Source organism: Mchenga conophoros, linkage group LG8, assembly GCF_057382185.1.
Source record: "Mchenga conophoros isolate Kocher_MC1m ecotype Shallow Benthic linkage group LG8, M_conophoros_male_GT1.1, whole genome shotgun sequence".
NCBI classification, from domain to species: Eukaryota; Metazoa; Chordata; class Actinopteri; order Cichliformes; family Cichlidae; genus Mchenga; species Mchenga conophoros.
In genome coordinates, this window is record NC_140533.1 from 2,158,558 (window position 1) to 2,183,485 (window position 24,928).

Sequence of the window (24,928 nt, forward strand, 5' to 3'; positions counted from 1 at the left end):
CAGCACTGTAGCCAGGCTGATAAAAAGCCAGCGCTCTGTTGAGCAAAGCATTCATTTAATCTTAACTAGTAATAACTGAGTGAATTTCTTCACAAATAAAATTTTAACCATTAGAGAAAAAAATATTCCTAACCATCTTACAGGTGAAGGGACTGATTCTTATATAGCGCCTTTCTACTCTCCCAGAGTACTCAAAGTGCTGTATACAACACGCCTCATTCACACAAGCACTTCTAAATGCAAGTGCAAACTTAATCTACAGTCACACTCCGATAAACGCATCGGAGGGCAACTAGGGGTTAGTATCTTGCCCAAGGACACTTGACATGCAGACTGGGGAAGCCTGGGATCGAACCACCAACCTCCTGATCAATAGCTGATCGGCTCTACCACCTGAGCCACAGCCACCCCATAAAAGTAGCTGTACATATCAATAATATGTACAGCTACTTTTAATACAGTGATATTTATTTAGACTCTCTTCAACTAATCTTTCTGAGTTAACTTCAGTAATTACTTCCTCTAAACCATCAACATTTTAGACCCCATTCCTACAAAACTGCTCCAAGTGGTCCTACCATTAATCAATGCTTCAACCTTAAATCTTAAATATGATTAGCGTCTAATGATCAGCTATGTACCACAGGCCTTCAAGCTGGCTGTAGTTAAACCTTTACTCAAAAAGCATCTCTAGACCCAGCAGTCTTAGCTAATTATAGGCCAATCTCCAACCTTCCTTTCATATCAAACATCCTTGAAAGAGTAGTTGTCAAACAGCTAACAGATCATCTGCAGAGGTTTATTTGAAGAGTTTCAGTCAGGTTTCAGAGCTCATCACAGCACAGAAACAGCTTTAGTGAAGGTTACAAATGATCTTCTTATGGCCTCTGACAGTGGACTCATCTCTGTGCTTGTCCTGCTAGACCTCAGTGCAGCGTTCGATACTGTCGACCATAATATCCTATTAGAGCGATTAGAACATGCTGTAGGTATTACAGGTACTGCACTGCAGTGGTTTGTATCATATCTATCTAATAGACTCCAGTTTGTGCATGTAAATGGAGAGTCCTCTTCACACACTGAGGTTAATTATGGAGTTCCACAGGGTTCAGTGCTAGGACCAATTCTGTTTACATTATACATGCTTCCCTTAGGCAGTATCATTAGAAGACATAGCATACATTTTCACTGCTATGCTGATGACACCCAGCTCTATCTGTCCATGAAGCCAGATAACACACAGACATAAAGACCTGGATGGCCGCTAACTTTCTGCTTCTTCATTCAGATCAAACTGAGGTTATTGTACTCGGCCCTGAAAATCTTAGAAATATGGTATCTAACCAGATTCTTACTCTGGATGGCATTACCTTGGCCTCCAGTAACACTGTGAGGAACCTTGGAGTCATTTTTGACCAGGACATGTCCTTCAACGCACATATTAAACAAATATGTAAGACTGCTTTCTTCCATTTGTGCAACATCTCTAAAGTTAGAAATATCCTGTCTCAGAGTGACGCAGAAAAACTAGTTCATGCATTTATTACTTCAGGCTGGACGACTGTAATTCATTATTATCAGGATGTCCAAAAAACTCCCTGAAAAGCCTTCAGCTAATCCAAAATGCTGCAGCAAGAGTCCTGACAGGGACTAGAAAGAGAGCAGATTTCTCCTGTTTTTGCTTCCCTTAAATCCAGAAATGAATTTGAAATCCTTCTAATCATATGAAAGTCATTAATAGTCAGGCCCCATCTTATCTTAAAGACCTCACATGCTCTCAGACTGCTGATTTGCTTGTGGTTCCTAGAATGGGAGGCAGAGGGTTCAGTTTTCAGGCTCCTCTTCTTTGGAACCAGGTCCCAGCTTGGATGCACCATCTCCACTTCTAAGATTAGGTTTAAATCTTTTCTTTTACACATAGTTAGCACCTGATCAGGTTACCCTAAACCCCCCCCCGATTGTTTCTTCTTCACTCTCTGTGTTTAATTATGAGTTATTATTTCTCTCTGGCGCTCTTCCACATCCCTCGTCTCACTCCCAACTGGTCGGGGCAGATGCCCCTCTTGTATCTTCCCACTATCACCAAAGTGCTTGGTCATAGTGGGTCATATGGTTGTTGGGGTTTTCTCTGTAAACCTCACAATAAAAAGCAACTTGAGGCGTCTGTTTGATTTGAAGCTGTATAAGTGAAATTGAATTGAACTGAATATGAGGTGTTTCCAATAACATAAGCACAACAAGCAAATGAGCTCTTGCTTTGTCTCTCTCTCTCTCCCTAACTCTCTCTCTGTCTCTCACACACACACACACACACACACACACACACACACACACACACACACACACGATGCAGATGCCCGTATGCTTACAGCAGACACACATTAGCGCTGTCTCCATAGCTGTCTAATGACTTTTTTTAAACGCTTTATTGCTGTTACAAAACATTATCATTAATGTTTTCTGATGATGGACCAGAAGTCAAATGTCAATGGTGGAGCCCAGCTTGGTCTAATGAGTGAGGCAGGGGATCGCTTTAATGAGTGGAAGCCGATAAAGTCTGACCTGCTGATCTTTGGCTGCTCCCTGGTGATCCTCCACACATGCGGTGGATGACAAATGGGAACCAGTGCATTCATTTCAAAATTGTAAAGCCATCACTTAAAAAAATGGGATCCTCATATGTGAGAAATCCTATCTGCCCCAGAGCTTTGAAAAGGAAATATCCTAAAACTATAAACAGACTTTTTGTTTCTTATATCACATCTGCAATTATTTAAATGGCTTTAGGTATGAATGAAAAACGTATTCTCATGTCAGGCACACGGCTCATCACATGTAACTAATATAATTTATATATTGTTTCTTTATATTTTATTTTAATTTATACTTTTCATTGAGTTACTTACCACTCTATTTATTTAAACTGTTTATTATCCGTTTATTTTTTAGTTAAAAAAAGGAATTTCTTTTACCTTTTATATTTTATGTAGCATTTAAAAATAGGAGTGAGGCTAGAACTTAAATATCCTCATATTCACCAGCCCCTCATTAAAGATATACAGCCGTAAGATTTGTCAGGGATGCTCTTTTTCTCAAAAATAAGACCGGCCCATTCCAGCCCCTATGCTGCCTCCTGCAGCTGGCCCACAGGCCGGTGCTGCTTCTCCGGGCTGAGCCCGACCAGGCACTGTCCCTCAAACCTCCTCCCCAGGCCGTGCTCCAGGTGGGGGACAGGGTGAGCCGGTATCTTGTCTAGATTTTCCTCACAGGAATTTTCTGAATCACTCCTTGTCTGCCCCTCACCGGTTTGTCTTGGGAGACCCAACCAGAGGTAAACAGCCCTGACAACATAGTTGTTGGGATCACTGGTACACACAGATCCCCACAATGGTTTAAGATGGCAATTAACAGAGGGGACAGTGGTAATTAAATCCTTTATAGACAGTCAAAGTGAAAGCACTGGTTTCTTTATGTGGACTGTACAGTTCTGTATCCTTTGTAAAATCATATCTCCTGTGATCTAAAACATACATTTATATTTTTATATAGATTTCTTCATTAATAAATAATATTAATTACAGTCAGATGATTAGTTTATCTTTCTCTCTCGCTCACTTTTTCTCCTTTATCAGTGCAGATTTCAAGATTTTGTTAGTATTAACATTCTGTATGTTATCGGTGTGCAGAGAGCAGAACAAATGGAAATTTTCTCTTTTGGAGGAGTGGGAGGCTCATTTTAATGGAGTGGGTCGCAGAATGGGCAGAAAAGGGAGATTTTTATCTTGTACCTCAATAATATTCACACATGCAGTGGTGTGAAAAAGTGTTTGGCCCTTTACTGGTTATGTTTGTCACACTTAAATGTTTAAGATCAACAAACAAATTGAAATATTAGACAGAGATGACACAAGTAAACACAAATGCAGTTTTTAAATGAAGGTATTTATTACTAAGGGGGAAAATCCAGACCTACATGGTCCTGTGTGAAAAAGTGATTGCCCCAGGAACAAATGAGAAACAAAGTAACTGGGATCTCTCAGTCTGGGAAAGGTTAGAAAGCCATTTCTAAAGCTGTGGGACTCCAGCGAACCACAGTGAGAGCCGTTACCCACAAATGGCAGAAACCTGGAACAGTGGTGAACCCCAGCAAGGACTCATCCAAGAGGTGATAAAAGACCCAGAACAACATCCAGTTAGGGTCATGACTCCACCATAAGAAAGAGACTGGGCAACAATGGGCTGGCTCGTCTCAGTTTCAGGAAACATCTTGATGATCCCGAGATGCTTGGAAAATACTCTGTGGACTGACGAGACAAAGGCTGAACTGAAGGTGTGTGTCCCGTTACATCTGGGGTAACTCAGCGTTTCAGGACAGGAACATCGTACCAGCAGTAAAATATGGTGGTGGTGACGGTCTGGGGCTGTTTGGCTGCTCAGAAAGACTGGCTGTGTAAATGGAACCAGGAATTCTGCTGTTTACCAAAACATCCTGAAGGAGAATGTCCGGATGAGCAAAAAAGCAAAATGAAGACTTTGGAGTGGCCCAGTCAAAGTCCTGAGCTGAATCTGACTGAGCTGCTGTAGCTTTAAAAGGTGGTTCATGATTGAAAAGCTCCCAGTGTGGCTGGATTACAACAACTCTGCAAAGATGAGATTATTCTTTACTTTTAAATTCTTATGTGGGTTTAAAGCTTTTGGGTTGCTGTTTTTTTAGCATTTTATTTAGGGAACCTTTTTTCAAATTCAGGGTAATAAGATTAATTAAACATGTCATCAGGAGCAGAAAAAAATTCTATTGTTCTTGTTTTTCAACTATCAAAATCAAAAAGTGCTGCGTGCGTGTTACGCAGTTTGGGTGTAAATTTGATGACCACCTGTAAAACAGAAACAAAGCTGCACCGTCACTTTCACCAAAAATACTTTGATCATCTGGATTTCACCATTAATTCCATCAGAGGAATGAGTTCAGTAAAGCAATATTCTAAAATAGCCACAACAAAATGAGTGCGCTCCTCTCCACTGTCACATCACTTCAGTGCCCTCCTTCTTCGATTCCTTTGATGGTCAGTCTCAATGAGGAAAAAGCCACCTACACCAATTTACAAAGAAAAATAGAAACCTCCCACAGAAAGGGTAGAAGAAAGAGCCAAACAGGCAGCCGTCTCCCACATGGTCACCCTCACCGCTTTCTTTGCAAGTGTGTGTGTAACTTAGGGGTACTCTAACAGTGCGGGGTGACAGGGGGAATTTGAGGATGTGGGCGGACAGTGACGGGTTGCATTAAGGTAAACAGACAATGAGGGGTAAGGAGAAGTGGCAAGCAATGATTTCAACACTGTACTTACTGTCAGCACTTTCCTTATTTAACTTTTAAAAATTCCAGTTTATTTGATTCTTTGCTGTGGTAACACTTACGAGGGCCCTATATACAGCTCTCTTTAACTTCATAGAGTCACTGAAGCTCTACCATGTTTCTGGGAAATGGTGACATCATTTGGTATTAATTATACAGAAAATGTAAGCTGTCGCCGTTTTCCTGTTTTGTCTGTGGTGTGGACTAAATTTAACGCTTCATTCTAGGAAACTTCTTTAGAAATTTTTAGTTAATATTTTAGCGTGCACATGTCAGCCTCATTTTTAAGATGGAAAGGAACTGTGCTGAAGCTTAGTTAGAGTTAGAGAATTTGTTGTGTTTGTTTCCCCCAATATCTGAAATAGCATAACCTTAAAAAGCTGAAACCTCCTGGTCTGTGCAGCGCTCTCGGGTGAATCTTTAGAAGAATCCAAAGAATTTAATGGTTCACTCCTGAGTGTCTTGTTTTAATGCATCTTCAGAGTCTGACTTGGAAATGAAACAAATGACTGGCTCATAATAAATGGTCATAATTATGATGATGATGAAAAACAGAAAGTGTTATTTCTACTTTTAACGTTGGACTTTTCAAGATTAACTTTACTGTTTGTGTTTTGACTGATGTGTGACTGTATTTAGTATATTTTCATGGAAAGAATGGAAATGTCCATGAAAGCAGAGGTAGATTAAAAATGATCACAATTCACTGTATTTTGAAGAGATTTTAAAGCAGTTTGTTGCAAACGCTCTGTGACACTGGATGGTTGCCTGTGTTGATACGTGAAATAGTAGATAACAGATAAGAAGCAGATACTAATCATTTACGTCAGTATTTTTCTTCACTGCTGTGGAGTAAAAAAACGATCCGCTTGGTATGTGGAGTGTTTGTCCACTAACTATTACTAAATGAAAACATAGAAGTAACAATTTGATACAAAGTTCGGTTTAACTTCATTTCTCTGTTGTGTCAGAACAACAGTTCGTTCTGATCCCCAAGTTCCCCATTAAATATAAAGCACAATTTGCCTTGTTACTTTAATTTATAACTTCATCACCCATAGTGGGTTTTAGAAGAAAGATGAAACAGCACAAAGATAAAATAACATAAAGTTCGTGCAGATATGGGGCCAGATTTCCAAGTGGGCTTTGGAACTGCATTTGATGTTAAAAAGAGAAAGAGTTGAACACAGAGGGATTATGTAAGCTGGTGCAGCAGCAGACAAATGTTGATTGATGTGGTGATAAGGGAGAGCTAGGCACTTGTTCTGCGTTCTCCTCTGACTCAGTCTGGACCTGATGTTGAAACAAAAGTGGTAATGAAGGCCCTGCGAGGTGTGGGTGTGCCATGTGTTCAGCCATGACACCCCCCGTCTCGCTCTACTTCTGTCCCGTCCTGCCCTCTGGTTGTCTTACTGTCCTTTGTGTCATTCTTTCTTTGCCTTCTCCATTTCCTTCTTCTTCCTTTGCTCCTGCCATACTGTCACTCCTTGTCAGATCATTCCTTCTCTTTACGGCACATCTGCATCAGTATTTTCTTTTACTACCTCTTGCTCCCTGTTTTTCCTTGGCTTCCTGCGCCCTACCAAGAGAAACTGGAATTTTCTCTTCTCTTTCTTGTAACCCAATTTTGCTCAGTTCACTTTTTTCCTTCCCCTTTTTTGTCTCTCCTGATGAATGTCTTTGTGATTCTAACCGCTTCTTCCTTTTCTGCTGTTTTTCTGTATTTACTCCTCCATCCTCACAATGCTCCATCTTCTTCCTCTCCTTCTCCCTTATCTGGCATAGCTTTTAGTGCTTGCTTGCTTCTCTGCCACAGTGTGCAAACATTTTTGCGTCTGTGGGCGAGACAAGAGAAAAACAGGCAGCATTATCTGAGGACGTCCCCACAGCCAAACGGTTTCCTCATCTGAGTTCGTGGGGGCGGATGAGAAACATTCCTGAAAATGCGAAACATTCAGATGAGGCTTAATAACGCTGGGGCTTTTCAAATGCTTTCAGTGTTTTGCAGAATCTTAGGAGCTTTTGTGGTGGCTGAGCTATTGTCAGCATACTGCTCACACAATCACATCTTATATGTTTGTCCTGATGTATGCTGCTGTCACTGACCTCACGTATACACTGCTCGTGATATGATGTTTGTTATTGTGGGCTCATACATGTGGTTTCATTGTTGAAAGGTTGAGTCTTAATGGGAATTAGACAGGGGCTCATTCACAGATGGCCAATCTGGAAATCATTAAAACTGAAATGACTGAATTTTATTTGTTAAGTGGAACTCGTGGTAAACCCCATCATTCTTTTTAAAGTAAAAGTCGTGCCTTAAAAAATGCACTTCAAAAGTAACACAAAGATAAATTTAAATATTCTTAAAATAAATGTTCAGATAAAAAATATCTTTTTTCATTCATTTGATTCTAATTTCTAGAAGAAAACATTTTCTTTCAGATCAAAGGAAAGAAAAGAACACAGATGTGTGTATCTTACTTTGTTTACAGCGAACTCATTTTCATATTTAAAGTTACAATTTGAGAAAACACTTACTATGTGATATATAAGGAGTGGGTGTGGGAGGGGCTGGGCTGGATTCAGAGCAGTGGTCTGACATTAGGCAGTTTACTTTTTACTGCAGTCTTCTTCACAGAAATCAAATGAAAATAAAACTTTCGCGCAGAATCTTCCATCTACAGGGAGTGCAGAATTATCAGGCAAGTTGTATTTTTGAGGAATAATGTTATTATTGAACAACAACCATGTTCTCAATGAACCCAAAAAACTCATTAATATCAAAGCTGAATGTTTCTGGAAGTAGTTTTTAGTTTGTTTTTAGTTTTAGCTGTTTTAGGGGGATATCTGTGTGTGCAGGTGACTATTACTGTGCATAATTATTAGGCAACTTAACAAAAAACAAATATATACCCATTTCAATGATTTATTTCTACCAGTGACACCAATATAACATCTCCACATTCACAAATATACATTTCTGACATTCAAAAACAAAACAAAAACAAATCAGCGACCAATATAGCCACCTTTCTTTGCAAGGACACTCAAAAGCCTGCCATCCATGGATTCTGTCAGTGTTTTGATCTGTTCACCATCAACATTGCGTGCAGCAGCAACCACAGCCTCCCAGACACTGTTCAGAGAGGTGTACTGTTTTCCCTCCTTGTAAATCTCACATTTGATGATGGACCACAGGTTCTCAATGGGGTTCAGATCAGGTGAACAAGGAGGCCATGTCATTAGTTTTTTCTTCTTTTATACCCTTTCTTGCCAGCCACGCTGTGGAGTACTTGGACGCGTGTGATGGAGCATTGTCCTGCATGAAAATCGTGTTTTTCTTGAAGGATGCAGACTTCTTCCTGTACCACTGCTTGAAGAAGGTGTCTTCCAGAAACTGGCAGTAGGACTGGGAGTTGAGCTTGACTCCATCCTCAACCCGAAAAGGCCCCACAAGCTCATCTTTGATGATACCAGCCCAAACCAGTACTCCACCTCCACCTTGCTGGCGTCTGAGTGGGACTGGAGCTCTCTGCCCTTTACCAATCCAGCCACGGGCCCATCCATCTGGCCCATCAAGACTCACTCTCATTTCATCAGTCCATAAAACCTTAGAAAAACCAGTCTTGAGATATTTCTTGGCCCAGTCTTGACGTTTCAGCTTGTGTGTCTTGTTCAGTGGTGGTCGTCTTTCAGCCTTTCTTACCTTGGCCATGTCTCTGAGTATTGCACACCTTGTGCTTTTGGGCACTCCAGTGATGTTGCAGCTCTGAAATATGGCCAAACTGGTGGCAAGTGGCATCTTGGCAGCTGCACGCTTGACTTTTCTCAGTTCATGGGCAGTTATTTTGCGCCTTGGTTTTTCCACACGCTTCTTGTGACCCTGTTGACTATTTTGAATGAAACGCTTGATTGTTCGATGCTTCAGAAGCTTTGCAATTTTGAGACTGCTGCATCCCTCTGCAAGATATCTCACTATTTTTGACTTTTCTGAGCCTGTCAAGTCCTTCTTTTGACCCATTTTGCCAAAGGAAAGGATGTTGCCTAATAATTATGCACACCTGATATAGGGTGTTGATGTCATTAGACCACACCCCTTCTCATTACAGAGATGCACATCACCTAATATGCTTAATTGGTAGTAGGCTTTCGAGCCTATACAGCTTGGAGTAAGACAACATGCATGAAGAGGATGATGTGGACAAAATACTCATTTGCCTAATAATTCTGCACTCCCTGTAGTAAAGTGACAAATGAAAATGCATCTGTTACTCAGACAACTCAGATCTGTAATGTTTCACATTCATTATAATGTTGTTGAGGTGACAGTGAGTTCAGGATTTTGCAGAAAACGTCAGTAGACCAGCTGATCTCATGTTTGTTTACTTCCTGTTTATGTGATTTTTTCCCTTAGCAAATTCTAAGTGCTTCTTTTAATCACATTATTTTATTGTATGATGCCTTGGTGCCACTGGATTTTAACATGTCTCACACTCATACAGTAAGACAAATGGTGGGGGTGTAGTAAGGAAGCTGGGGGAAGCAGACAACTCCACAGGAAGAGTCTTTTGTGTCTTCGAGGACTCTGGGAGGCAGCAAGGGAGTGTGAAGCTTAAGGTGTGAAACAGCTGTGTACTGCCTTTTGTTCCTGGAGAAGGTTTTTAACTGAGAGCCATGCTGGGCTCAGACTGCTGACCGTCTGTCCCGCGGTCATGCAGGGACTTCATCAAGCTTGGTTGTCTGTTCTTTGTGTGTTTGATTAAAGAATGTTAGCTACCGCTCGTCTGCAGCTTTATTTGAATGGAAAACTTCCACAGCAGGCAAAAAAAAGCTTTTTGCTAAAAAAAAGATTCAGAGCAGAAGTTTTTTGCACTGCATCTTAAAATGAAAACATATTGCATTTATTTACAATTAAAGACACAGAGCAGAAAGTGTGTTACTGTTTTACATCCACAGACACACAAGAAAAGAAGCAGGCAACATGAGGTCAAGTTATGGCAATTTTATTTGTGTGTTTCAGTTTTTAAAAAACAAACAAACGTCCCAAGAAGAAGGATGGGGAGAAAGAAAGGTGGAGAGAGGAGGAAGAAACTATTGAGATGCTGCTGGGTCAGTTCTTCCTCAGCAGTCTGCTCCAGAATCCCCTCCTGTCCTCGCCTTGCTTTTCTTTTGCCTTCAGTTCGTTTAAGGTCTTGTTGAGCTGCTCCTCGGCATCTTTAAATGTTTCTTTCAGCTGCTGTTTGGCCAGTTTCCCTTTGTGTTTGAGGAGCTCTTTAGCTTCCTTTTTGTGCTTTCGTAGTTCTTTCAGTGCGTCTTTGCAGTCTTTCTTGGTCACCGTCATTTCTTTCTTGAATGCCTTCACCTCAATTTTCTCTTCTGCGAGTTCTTCTTGCACTTTCATCAGTTCCTTCTTCATGTTTTCAGTGTGACTCTTTGTATCTTCCATTTCTTTCTTTGCTTCCTGTGTTTTAATTTTCTCTTCCTCCAACACTTTTTGCGCTTCCAACAATTCTTTCTTCATATTTTCAATCTCATTTTCTGCCTCGTGTTTACGTTTTTTCTCCTCTTCAAGTTGTTGCTTCACATGCAGTAATTCCTTTCTTAGTGTTTCAGCTTCAGCCGTTACATTTGCAGCTTCTTGTGTTGCCAACTGCATTTTCTTTTTTCCCTCTCCAAAAGCTTCCTGCACCTCCTGTAATTCCTGCATCACATTTCCTGCCTCCTTCTTTGCAGTTTGATATTTATTGTTGGCTTCTTGTGCTGTGCTTTTCTCTTCCTCCAATGCTTTTTGAGCTTCCAACAGTTCTTTCTTCATCTTTTCATTCTCCTTTTCTGCCTGTTGTTTTCCCATTTTCTCTCCTTTAAGTTTGAGGCCCACATGCAGTAATTCCTGCAATACTACATGAGTTTCAAACTGTGAATTTTTAGCTTCTCCTCTTGATTTTTCTGCCTCTTCTTTTAATTTGACATTTTCAGCCTGTATCATTTGAAATTTAAAATGAATCAGCCGTACTGTAATGCATGGTGAAGCACTCACCGATCCTCTTCTCGTTCTCCCTCGATTCATTTTGGCCTTTTAAACAAAGGAGCCAACGTTTTGTAGAGGAGTGAAGTGAAGTTTTTGTTGTTTTCTTCGTCAACTGTCGTTTGTCCTGCACAGAGATGCTGCTGTAGATGTGTCTCTAGCTGTGTCTGGATACAATGAAACATGCTGGAACTAAGTGCTTGTGTTGCACAGTTCTACTGAACATTCCATTTCATGCATGCTCCGCCCACATGGTCAGGAATGTCAGGTGCTGCATCACCAAATGTTGCTCCCGTTGCCTAGCAATAACAGCTGTTTACTTTTGGGGTCTGGTTCATTATTTAATAAAGAAAACATGTCCAAGTATTGGGTGCTGAGGCTCAGCGCATATTCTAGCCTGCTGTGTGGGTGGGCAGCTAGAAATCACTGGTGGGCAACATGAGTGAGGAGAAAACTGGAGCAGCCAAGCAGGGAGCTGCAGGTTGCTGGTTTGAGTCTCTGTTCAGATGCTGGTGTCTCCTCTCTCTGAGATGTCTGCAAACAGTCCCAGATAAAACAATAAGGATAATAAACAAACACGTCATCATCATCATCATCATCAACTTTATTTATAAAGCACTTTAAAACAACCACAGCTGACACAAAGTGCTGTACATTGGAACTGTAAAATAAAATTACATGAGATATAAATAAAAAACAAATAAAAGAAGAGTGAAATCATTAATTAAATAACTACTGCATTAAAAAAGAAACTAAGTCTCACTGAGGTTAAAAGCCAAGGAATAAAAGTAGGTTTTAAGACGTGATTTAAAAGTGGACAGTGAAGGGGCCTCTCTAACGTGCAAGGGCAAATTATTCCATAATTTTGGAGCCACAATAGAGAAGGCCCTGCCCCTCTGAGCTTCCTCCTGGATCTCGGTACCTCCAGGAGCAGCTGGTCAGCTGACCTGAGAGACCGACAGGGTATGTGGGGATGAAGAAGCTAAAATAACAATTATGACTCTGATGTGTTTCATGTGTAGCAGGATGGCCTCTATACAGCAGTCGCTGCAAGCATCCACATCGCCACACTCACTTTTCTTTAAGCAGGCGTGCTGGGCTCCTCCTAAGGAAAGTTTGAAACTTCATTTCCTTCATGCTGGTGAACTTTTTACCAAATATTTCCATCAAAGCTTCTCCATCACTGACAGGGATTGTTTGGATCTTCACACTCATCTCCACCAACCCTAAAAAATGAGTCTCACTTTGCTCATATAATGCCAGGAGTGTCTCCATATTCCACAAAAGTCTGTGCAAACATGTAACAGTATCCCATATTCATAGAAATATTATTGATATTATAACAAAAGCTGTCACCAACACAATTGTCCCAAGTGCTTTTTTATTAGTTATTGCAAATGCTCGATTGCAGTTCTTGCTAGATGACAAAACCACTTATTAGGTTTAGAAGGAAATGACTTTTTCTACATGAGGTAAAGTTGGAGCTGTTTCCCCAAACTAAATGAAACCATCATTTAAAAAACTACAATCTGTATTTACTCTGAACATCTGTGTTAACATTTGGAAACATGTAAGTGTAACAAACATGTTAAAACATAAGAAATCAGGAAGGGGCATGTACAGGAATTTCTTTTACTTATGCATTAACTGTGAGAAGGAAAAACTCCTTTTATAAGGAAGAACTCTGAGGCACAAAGAGCCATCTCCCGTGAACAGTTGGGGATGAGGGCAGAAATGTGTTGCACTTTAAAGGCCAGAGTTCCTCGCTGACAAAAGAGTGCTAAATGATGCAGTTTGTGTTTAGAAGTTTCCAAAGTGGAAACCTGGAAGTTTGGAGTCATGTTTGACCAGGATGTGTCCTTCATTGCACATATTAAACAAATATGTTATTCACAAACATACACATAATTAGTGTGAGGCAGACAATCACCGAGGAGGGAGAACAAAGAAATACAAGAGGTAAAACTAATAATAGTGTATAGATACGTATAGAAGGTATTATCCTCACCAGATGAACCAGCATACTGCCTGTTCTCTGTCCTTGCTTGAGTGTTTGGTTTCTGGATCTTATTGTGGTCCACTCCTGTGGGGTGTTGGGATTGGGATGTTGGACACATGTTCACAAGGAGAAAAAAAGAAAATAAAAAGAGAGCTATTGATGTATCAGAAGAATATAAAGTGACTGGAGCTGGTGGAACATGTGATATTTTCAGTTTCTGCCTCTCTCACCTACCGGATTAAGACAGCTGTCGATAATTTCCTGAACACCCCCTAAAACAGAGAAAAAAGTAAAGATGTTTGAAAATGTGTTAAAGGAAGCCCAGCATTGGCTGGGTACCTCTGGTGAATTAGAGCTTGTCAAATATTATCATGTAAGCAGAACTCCCAGGGCTTTACTGTGTGCTGGCAGAATGATCTGGGCTGGTATTGATCATTTATTGAGATGTGTGCAGTGCTTGCAAGGTGATTTGTCCAATATTCAACAGGATCTCTTTGAAAATGATTTTTACAATGTTATATTAGACCCTTGATTTCCCTAATGACCAGACTCCAGCCTTATGGTCCACAGGAGATTCAAAATTGTGTAAACTGGTGTAAATATGTCTAAGAAATCAGTGCATCATGTAATAACTGGTAAAAATTCAATCTTTTGAATACAAACTAATAATACTGCCCAGCTGTCTGAAAATGAGCTCCACACTGCCACGAAGGACCCGGATGAGGATGAGGAATTCTTCTTCCTCAGTCATTCATGACAGTTACATCAGCTTTCGGGCCAAACAGAACGGCGAACAATACTGCCTTACACGTACAACTGTCATCATAATGTGTATACTAATATATTGTTTGGTGACTACTTTGTCCCCGTACATATTACAGAGCAACAAAAAAAGCTGCATTTTAAATGCATCGTGTGGACATCTGTAACTGTGATCAAGAGCCAGGACAGAGGAGAAAAGTAGTAAAGGATGAAAAAATACAAAAACCAAAGTTACATAAACATGACGGCCTGTTGGTCTGTTCATTTATTATGTACCTGTGAAGGGAATGTACATGTATAATGATGAGTACTGCCCAGGTCTGTCCAGGCTGATAAAGCACATTATAACCAAAAATGATTAAATTACAGAACAGCCCGATTACATTTTCATGGGCAAAAACACAAAAACTGACCTCAGCATTCGGTTATTACAGTTTCTGGAGGTCCTGTTCTAACTATGCACTACGTAATTCCACTGTGCAATGAAAGGTCCTGAGCATCAGTCTGTTAGCAGGCAAACACTCGGCCGCATGGCTGAGATGCAGCGACCGGGGTTTGAGTCCCATCCAGGGCCCTTTGCTGCATGTCCTCGCTGTCCACTGTACCACTACCCAATAAAAAGGGCAAGAACACCCCCACCAGAAAGGAAAGGTTCTGCAGACACCAAACATCAAGTTCTGTTTCAAACGAGTTTGTGCCATCATCTGTGATGATTAAGGTTTAAGCAATTTTAAGGCAGTTTGACAGATGAGTCATCTGAGAGAAAACAATCACAAACTGAATTGTCATGCATGTCAGCATATTCCCACAAAGTGCACTAATAAACTTGTCAGTTACTCACCAGATTTGCTTCCCATCAACTTTTTTCACTTCCCTAAATTGAGCACTGAAAGATCACTTTTAATAAACTGTAGGAGCTCTTCTGCTCATAATCTGAGCTTCTTGGATGGATCAGTACTGTGAAAACTAGCAGCAAAACTAACTGAATGTTGCCTGGATATGACACAGGCAAGTATTCCAATTATATTCCAAGTTTTCCAACTTTATAGAACTGAACGACCTAATTGTCCAGTGATCATCTCCACATTAGGCTGCCTGGGCCGTGGTACGGAGACACATGCATACACTCAGTGCATGGGTTTACGAATGAACACGTTAACAGGCAGTTAATTTCCCCGCGGTGATCATCTCCAGGGTCAAGCACAGGCAGCCAGAGATCTATGGCTAGTGACGAGGGACACAATAAATCCAACCTATAAAATGTGGACCAGCCTCATTAGTCACAGCTTTCATTATGGCACGGCAGTATGTGTCAGTGTGCTAATGTGCCATCCTTCCACCGTTTCACTGGAACTATATATGTATGTGTATATGTTTAAAGCATGTGTGTCTCATTAATATCTGTTCAGGCCCTGAGGAATCGCTTTTGCCACTGACACACTTACACACTGGTTGAGGTTTGGCCATCTTCATTTCAGGGTTGATTTCCTAAGAGACAAGAAAGTGATACTGAGACAAAGTAATGACAAAGTGTCACCATCTATTCAGCGATATATTTTCTTATCAGAGTGCGAAGCACACATTCATTACCAAACAGGACTGGACAGAAGGCAGACTGCAGTGTTTCCACAGTGGAACAGTGAGCCAGACCACAGCAGCACTGCAGTGTAGTGTGCAGCAGAGGTGGATGGTGATGGGGACAATGACTGTACGCTTTCTGGAACTTTACAGGGGCGGCATCATGTTTGTATTAGTAAGGTGGGAGGCTTGTAGCTATGCTTAAATCCAGCACATATACTGTCATCACTGACACAGAGCTTACAGTCGACTATGAACAGCTGTTGTGCTGAGCGGATTATGTTCATGGTATAATTAGTGTTTTAAATTGTGAATGGTAGAGTTTTATTAGCAGTTTTTCAATGAACTGAAACATGAAAGTAAAAGAAACATAAAGCGGAGCCGTGCACTGTGTGTCTGGTTATGCCTTTGTGTGTTCTTGTGGTGAACTTGTGGGTTATGTGTATGCATCATGTTGAACCTTTGCCACATGGGTGTTGTTAAGATTCAGTATTGAGGAAGGGTACAAGAGGTGATCGAAGAATAACCACACTGGTCCGGCCGGGTGAAGTCAAACGATGATTTTAATGAATACACGCGTGGGAAGACACTCTGTACGCAGACAGCCAGTAGTCCTCGACTTAATCAAAGCATGAACAGATATTTTATAGCATCAGGGTTTGTTTACTGACGCCCCTTCATACGTCACAGACACATTTTATACATAGATCAAATCAAAACCACAACGACTTTTGACACAGTTTAAAAGAACAATTGTCTCCTATCTTCACAACAGGTGCTTCCTGTCACTGCCGGATGCTCGCAGCAGTTCTGCGACAAACTGCTCTTTGCAACATCAGCAAAACATGATTAAACTTTCACCTATAAATGATTCTCTAACTGAGTGTGTGTGTGTGTGCGCGTCTGTGTGCTAACCACAATTGCACCCTGTTTCACCTCGCGACTAGCTCCTGACCCCTCACCAGACAGAGAGACAGAAACCACTCTCGTATATGTAATAATCGAACTGAAACTATGGATATGACTTTTACTAAATAAATGTTTTAATCAAGAACCTCTACTAAACATAATAACTGTGTGCATAAGCATCTTAAGGCCTTCTTAAAGCTATCTGTTACATTGTTAAAGCAATGATCATACTGTTGCTTAAAATAACTTCCTGCTTGTGCAAACTCTCTGCAAGCCTGTTTCCTGTCAGCCTGTGACTTTTAGCCTTTCTGAAAGACACACTGTTCAACCCCTGAATGCAATATCCATGCTGCAAATTATATTATTAATGCAACGACAATTATTTACCAATAGCAGTAAAATAATTTCCCTCCTCGACACTCCCCCTTTTGACCTCTGGAAAACCAGAGGTCACAATACATTGTGTCCTCACGCAGACCCTTCTCTGGTGGTCTCGAACCTCGAGATCTCCAGGATCCTCGCCCCTCCTGTGGTCGCCGAGATCTTCTGCAAAGGAAACAAAACACCTTTTCCTGCATCTCCCTAACTTATCCTATTTGGGACTCTTTAATCAAAAGCCTGATCCTAATTATCTTCTTAACTTATTGACTTGTATTTATGTATACTCTTCAACGTTACTCATCCCTTTAAAACTCTTTAAGCCCTGCTTTCACGTCCGGTTGCTCGCTCTATTTTCCCTTATCTGATCATCAACATCCTGTGCACAAATTGTCGCTGCTGCAAGTTCCTCTACTCCAAAAGAAAACAACCACTTTAATCAATTAAGTTTAAGCATATGAGCAATTACTCCTGTATACATTTCGTCATAGCTAAATGCTGCCTTGAAACAACTCCTATGTGTTAACACTAACTTCATTTTAAAACCTCACATTTCCTATGTTATCACCTGTTTTTGGTATAGCCTTTTTATTTCATTTTGCTCCTTTAATGTAACAATACCTTCTAATTCTAATTTATCAGACTTAACCAAAATATATGCTTTCCTTCCTCTTTGGTCCTTCTTTAAGTTCAGTTAAAAGCTAAATGAATTTAAGGCCTTTTGCCTGGAATCAATACTGTCATGTGTGTTTCTTAACTCTGTGTCTGTAAGCGTGTGCAATCCTTCATGAACTCATATTATCCTCACAGTAGATTGGCTAATCATAGCGCTAGCCAAAGGCTCGTGACCCTCCAGAGACAAATTTGAGCCACAACTCCTTTAAAAGCACAAAATGCAATATGTATAAAAATCATTTCTATTTATAAGCTCCCCCTTTTATCCTAAAAATACCTCCTATATAATATCTGTATGTGTAAGCCTACATTATAACCACTACTTCTAGAAATCAAAAAGAAATCAAAGCTGTTCTACTCCTTCAACCCTCACTAGTTTTCCCTTTAAGAATTATTCACAGCTTTGAAAAACCGGCATTGTATCTTCTAAACAGGATTCAGTTCTGTCATAGTCCTGGGCCATGTTGGCCCAGTATTCTTGGTTCCTTGTATTTTCGTTCCTTATTTAGGCCAGGTTTTCTCAGGTGTCCTATTGTGGTGTTCCCTAAGTGTTTTTTCCCTTTGTGACTCTTAGCCCCTTGTGCCCCTCTGTCTATTTATGAGCTCTCGTCTCTCTTTGTGTTTATTCCATGTTTCCCCCAGCCTGTTATGTCTGTGTTCTCCCCGTACTTTCTCTCCTCCTGTCTGAACCTCTGTGTACTTCCTGTTTTACTTTGACAGTCTCTCGTCAGTATGCGTAATGTTGTGTTCACTCCTGCCCTATCTCGTTATGTTTATCAGTATCCCCTGTGTTCTCTGGGTGTATTTAAGTTGTGTCTTCTGTTATGGTAATTGCTGGTTCGTCTGTGTTGTTTCCCCTCGGTCTCCCTGCGTCTCGTTTCTGGTTTGTGTTATTAGCTTACCCAGTTTAGGTTTCCGGTTTCTTGTTTTTCCACCAGTGCTGTTTTGTGCCCACCGTTGTAAATAAATATTCACCTGCACCAGAGCTGCCGCCTTTTGGGTCCTTTTCTACAACTCCACACGGCTTGCCTCGCAAACCGTGACAAGTTCACTTTTAATCCTTTAACCTTAACTTAAAATAACAGTTTCAGTTTTACCATATCCAAATGATCAAAAACCCAAAAGGTCCTAAAATGATCCTAAATTATTAAACAATTAAATTATTAAACCCTACACCCCCCTTTATCTTGACACATTTCATGTGTCAAGATACTATACAAAACTTAAAACGCTCAGTTTTCCCCACTCATGATCCAATCTATGTCATAAAAATAAACTTAAAACAGAACAGTTATCAGTCATGTGTTTCTACAATTAATGGTGACTGAGTTACATCAAAAATATTTCCCCTTTAGCATTTGGCCTTCTCCCAACAATATACTATAATCCCATAATCTAACCCCAGTCAACAAAACAAAAATTTTTCTGGTAAAAGCAAATTGTTTATCCACATTAATTCATCCTTACTCACATACAGTCACACCATATATTTGCTGATAGTGGAGCTTCCCGCACGATCAGATACTCCACCCTCAGCAAAATGAGCTCAGTCATTTTTTATTTTCCATAGGAAAATATTTCTTTATGCTGTTGGACTGGATTGACTCGCATAAAATCCTTTTTACAGGGACTTACGACCTTGATCAGTCCCCAGGTAGCTTTCTCCTCAGCCAATTGTAATCTGGGAAGCCCCCTTATATTTGCTCCTCCCGAGAATTTTCAGCGCCGTTATTCACTGTTGCAGGCCTGCTTAAAACAGAAATTAAAAATAGAGCTCATTGTTAGCTCATAAGAACAAAACAAAATCACCTGACAGGTTGTCTTTAAGTGCACTGTTACAAAATAATGGGCCCAATTTTAGACATGTCCATGTTTCCTAAAACTCCCTCTATTTAAAACAAAAACACCAACAACAACCTACCTGACAGAATCAACCCATCACCACAACAACCTTAAACACACAAATCTTGCCACCACATAATTTCACCTCCTCAATACACCAAAAGTCTCATTAAAACCACACAATTTGCAAACAAAAATCACCCCCTTATGCTCTATAACATACTTCAATTCAGCATAAAACCCCCTTACAACAACATATCACTAAACTATAAATTTCCTACCCCAATCTGCACTTCTCGTCTCTGCTATGCTTCCTCTTCCTGAAAGTCACAGTCACACACACACTCAGGAAGTTCTTTCGTCACCACACACTCCAACTAATTTGCATACTGAATCATCTCTCAAGAAGCTGTAACAACAGAAACATATGTTTAAACATTCCCAACTCATTAAATCATTTTATTTCTTCCAACAGTGATCACTAGTGTTGATCACTCAGTACGAGAGCACTCCTAAGTCACTCTTTTTTTTTTAAAACTACTTTAATCCCTTTTTCGTTTTCATAACTCCCTTTGTCATATGGCTTCTTCTATTCCTCAATTACAAACTCAAATGTATTTTATTAAACATTCACACCATTGTATCATTCATACAAAATAGCAAGCTGTTCTTCATTGCATATGTTTGTGTTCTTAGCCAGGTTTAATCTCTATCTCTGCATTAAACTCCATGAGCTTGTCTTGTCTTTATAAGGTTAATGCATTTTCTGTTTGTGTATGTGAATTTGCATATGGTGCTTTTGCAGTGTGTCAGACTCCTGCACAATTCTCCACTTAAGCCGTCAGTTTCTTTCCCAAATTTGCTAACCCAAATTTTAAGTTCCCACCTTATTCCTGCTCCTCAGCCAGAAGCTAGGGCCCACTTGTCAGGTTTATGGAGACATGGCGCTGTAAACAATTCAACCAGAAACTTGCCTTGGCATGTCCAGTCAAGTTAACCTACAGGTCTCTTCCGACCGCTGCACGTGGAAAATTGATCCAGATCTGTTTCGCCCCTATAGAAACACAACTGAGACATTTTCATTATTATCATATGTACTTAAACTACCCTTTTCCCTCTCTCTGGTCAGAGGTCCCAACTTATGTTATGTATATACGTGTAAGCAGGTCTTCATTGCTTTTCCTATGTATTTTGTTAATGTTCAGTAAGTGTAAGCTGCTTTCTTCATTGCCTCTATATGTTATAGTCAAGTTTAATTCATGCATCTTTTCTCTGATTTCTTAATTCAAAACTATCTCACTTCTGATCCTTTCCAGAAATAATTTCACATGTAACACTTTGTCTATGTGTGTTTTCCATTCTTGTTTACCTCTTTGTTTGTGACGGTGGACATCTCTAAACCATCATGAGTTCAAGCTTCACTTTCAGTCCAATTACACCCTGTATTCTCACAGTCGAACTCGTCCTGCTTCACCTCTCACTGGTCACTGTCCTCTTCTCTCAGTGTCCTTTTGTTGTCTTGAATTCCAGCAAACACAGTCTGTTTCTTCTCTGTTTCTCTTCCGTATTTTCCTTTTGGATCAAGTCCCAGCCTGGCAAAATACCACATTCAGTGCCTTTAAACAGTCATGTCACACTGTTCTTACCAGCCTGCTGTCCACCGTGCATGTTTCATCACGTGGTTTCTTCTTGTCTGATGATCCTTTCACTCGTCCCTTTCAAGATTACTCCAAGCATGGCAAATCTGACAATCAGTGTCCAGTGCTTTACCACCGTTCATTATCCCACTGTTCAACTGCCCAGCCTGTAATTTACAGTACATGTTTCCACCTCGTGGTTCCTGTCATGCTGCTGCTGGTGTCGTCAGTGTGGTTTCAGTTGCACTGTCTTTTGGCTGCTGTCAATTCTTGAAGTCCACGATGTTCTGTCGGTCTTCATCAGGAGATTAACTGTCCTTTGAGCTTCTTCTCAGGATGGGGACAAGTGCGAGGTCAAGCTGTAAAATTTTAAGCCAAAATCTGGCCTGTTTTCTCCCAATTATGCTACTCTAGTAGTTTTGGCGCCGTACTCAAAATTCCAGGTTGAGAGAAGTCCACCTTTATTTATCTGTAATCTGTGTTGACACACTAAAACATACAATTAATATCCTTTTCATTTCTTTTCTCAAAACCTCCATTCGCTTTATCTGCCTAGAGTTTAACTCATCTGTTTCTCTCTCTGGGTGCTCACTCGTCACCTTATATGGGCATGCAAACTTCCTGTCACCCACACCATTTCCTGTTACACACACACAGCACGCAGCTGCTCAGAGCAGCTCAAGCTGCTTTGCTGTTTCTCCAGGCTAATCAAACTTATTTTGTATTTACAATCTACAAACCCTCTGTAATTCTACTAACTTTTGACCTAAAATGTAGCATCATTCACACAATGATTTCATAATCCTCTCACACACACCTTTTAAATAAACTAAACTCTTATAACATCACTCATGCATCTCTTAAATTAAAAACACTTTCAAACTTTAAAACATCCTACTTTACATCACCAAAGAAATACCTCTCACACCTTTATTCATCATTCAAAACCTTCTAGTCACCGCATTCACACTTAACCTGTGACTAGAGTTAAGGAATATAACTCAACACACTTTCCTAAGAGTATTTTAGACATGCTTGTCATAATCAAAAAGAGCAAGTAAAAAACAAACAAACAAAAAATTGAAACCTCCATTAATTCTCACCGCACACACCGTCTAAAAATAGCAGCAGCATTGCCTCAGACTCCTTTCACACAGAGATCTCTTATTACAAAGACGTCTTATATTTACAACTACTGTCAGATCTGTCAGCTTTAGCGCCTAACCAATTTAGACAAATTTAAAATAACCGCTCACCAATTAACCAGTATCAAGACTTTAACTGTTTCTGGCCTCATTTCTAAAATCCCTAACTCAATTTAAAAGCGTCAACCAACCCAAACTTTTTCAAGTTTTAGGTTAAAGTTACACACCCGAAGACCAACTTCTCCTGTCCAAAAAAGCGCAGATACCGTTGCAAACGGCAAGGAGACTCTAACTCCTAGCTATTTTGGAGGTTCCCAAGTTCTCCCCGGTTGCCAACCGTACTAACCCTATTCGCCGATAGGTCAGGGCCAAGCGTCCTTGGCCGGGAGGGAGCATTACCTCCGAGAACTGCGCTTCCTAGCAGACTCTAACTGCCGTTCTAGAATAATTTATAATACTTTGAAACAACAATCAACACCCAAAACAAGTGTATAACTGAGGCAGGTGCAACCTAGTGGTCAAATGGAGACTCCAACTCACAAAATGACCGCTCAGGTCCACTCTTATGACCAAATTTGGACTCTAACCAACACAATAACCAATTCCCTACCAACTACTTGAGACTCTAACTCAATTTCTTTGGGACTTCAACCCAGTATTTAAACTTTTCCTGGCAGACTCTAACTGCTTTAGTAGACTTTACTACTTTAGCAGACTTTACTGCTTTCATTTCTTCATTCTTCTTAGCAGAACTCTAACTGCTTCAACTCATGAGATTTTTCAGCATTTTTCATTTTGATTTCATCAAAATCAAAACAGACATCCACCAGTAACTTCAGTGAGTAGACTTAAATTTTATCATATCCAATTTGGCACACTTTGGAAATAATTCAACAGGTAGTGCCTTACCTTTTGGATAAGCCGGCTTATGCCCACTCACTTCGACCACTGGAATTCATGTCTGCCCGTCAGACCACCTCAAAGACCACCAAATTTCTCCATCTAAACCTCCAATCCTCCCTCCTCAATAACCGGACGAAGCCCCCAAATGTTAAGATTCAGTATTGAGGAAGGGTACAAGAGGTGATCGAAGAATAACCACACTGGTCCGGCCGGGTGAAGTCAAACGATGATTTTAATGAATACACGCGTGGGAAGACACTCTGTACGCAGACAGCCAGTAGTCCTCGACTTAATCAAAGCATGAACAGATATTTTATAGCATCAGGGTTTGTTTACTGACGCCCCTTCATACGTCACAGACACATTTTATACATAGATCAAATCAAAACCACAACGACTTTTGACACAGTTTAAAAGAACAATTGTCTCCTATCTTCACAACAGGTGCTTCCTGTCACTGCCGGATGCTCGCAGCAGTTCTGCGACAAACTGCTCTTTGCAACATCAGCAAAACATGATTAAACTTTCACCTATAAATGATTCTCTAACTGAGTGTGTGTGTGTGTGCGCGTCTGTGTGCTAACCACAATTGCACCCTGTTTCACCTCGCGACTAGCTCCTGACCCCTCACCAGACAGAGAGACAGAAACCACTCTCGTATATGTAATAATCGAACTGAAACTATGGATATGACTTTTACTAAATAAATGTTTTAATCAAGAACCTCTACTAAACATAATAACTGTGTGCATAAGCATCTTAAGGCCTTCTTAAAGCTATCTGTTACATTGTTAAAGCAATGATCATACTGTTGCTTAAAATAACTTCCTGCTTGTGCAAACTCTCTGCAAGCCTGTTTCCTGTCAGCCTGTGACTTTTAGCCTTTCTGAAAGACACACTGTTCAACCCCTGAATGCAATATCCATGCTGCAAATTATATTATTAATGCAACGACAATTATTTACCAATAGCAGTAAAATAATTTCCCTCCTCGACAGTGTTTAAACAGAAAGTGCCCAAGAGGAAGGCAGCATGCAAGAGGACGAATCTCACATCGAACAGATTTGATTTATGGTTTATTTCTCATACATGCTGGCTTATAAAATGCAACTTTGAAGGCAACCCTCGTGTTTGGGTTTACATCCATGGAGTCTGTAATTACGTGTTTCCTAAACAGCACACGTGAGATTGTGCTTTGCTAGTCTTTCTGTTTTGTCAACCCTGCAGCAACCATCCAACCTGCATTCACAAAATATTACAGCTATTGTCTGAACCAGGGGTACGCAAATATGAAACATTTAAGTTAATTTACTGACTGAACTCTTATGAGATGAAATAATTAAATAATTGTGGCTGTTATGGATTCTAGTTACTTACTAGGAATTTTGTCATGACTCTTATATTGAGTGATGTGTAAATTTCAGCTGCGTATTGAGTGTAACTGTGCGTACTTGAGGATGGAACAGCTTTGTTCAAAGACTCATGGGACTGTTAATGTTTCATTTCAAATTATTGATATGGACATGACTATTTCTATTGCACAAAAAGACGAGAGCGCCATGGTAACAACTGCATTATGTTGCTAACACAACTTTGGCTCTTTGCAAGCAGCTGCACAGACAACATGCTAACGTCAAGCTAGCCAAGAACCCAGAGTGATGATGTTCTGCTGGGATGAGTGACCCCAGTCCAGCAGCCAGACCCAGGACTTCAGCAGGT

General features: G+C 40.4%; 1 long non-coding RNA gene across 2 annotated transcripts; it reads right to left on the reverse strand.

Annotated features, from left to right (window-relative positions):
* Window positions 1-10,890: 10,890 nt before the first annotated feature.
* LOC146567895 (uncharacterized) lies at window positions 10,891-24,200 on the reverse strand. Of its 2 annotated transcripts, XR_014893543.1 has the most exons (5): window positions 20,894-24,200; window positions 15,588-15,630; window positions 13,615-13,652; window positions 13,390-13,464; window positions 10,891-11,915 (listed from the first exon to the last, which is right to left on the reverse strand). It is a non-coding gene; the product is annotated as an uncharacterized LOC146567895 (long non-coding RNA). The 2 variants fall into 2 exon arrangements; XR_014893544.1 differs by lacking the exons at window positions 10,891-11,915; window positions 13,390-13,464; window positions 13,615-13,652; window positions 15,588-15,630 and adding an exon at window positions 16,266-20,592.
* Window positions 24,201-24,928: the final 728 nt, after the last annotated feature.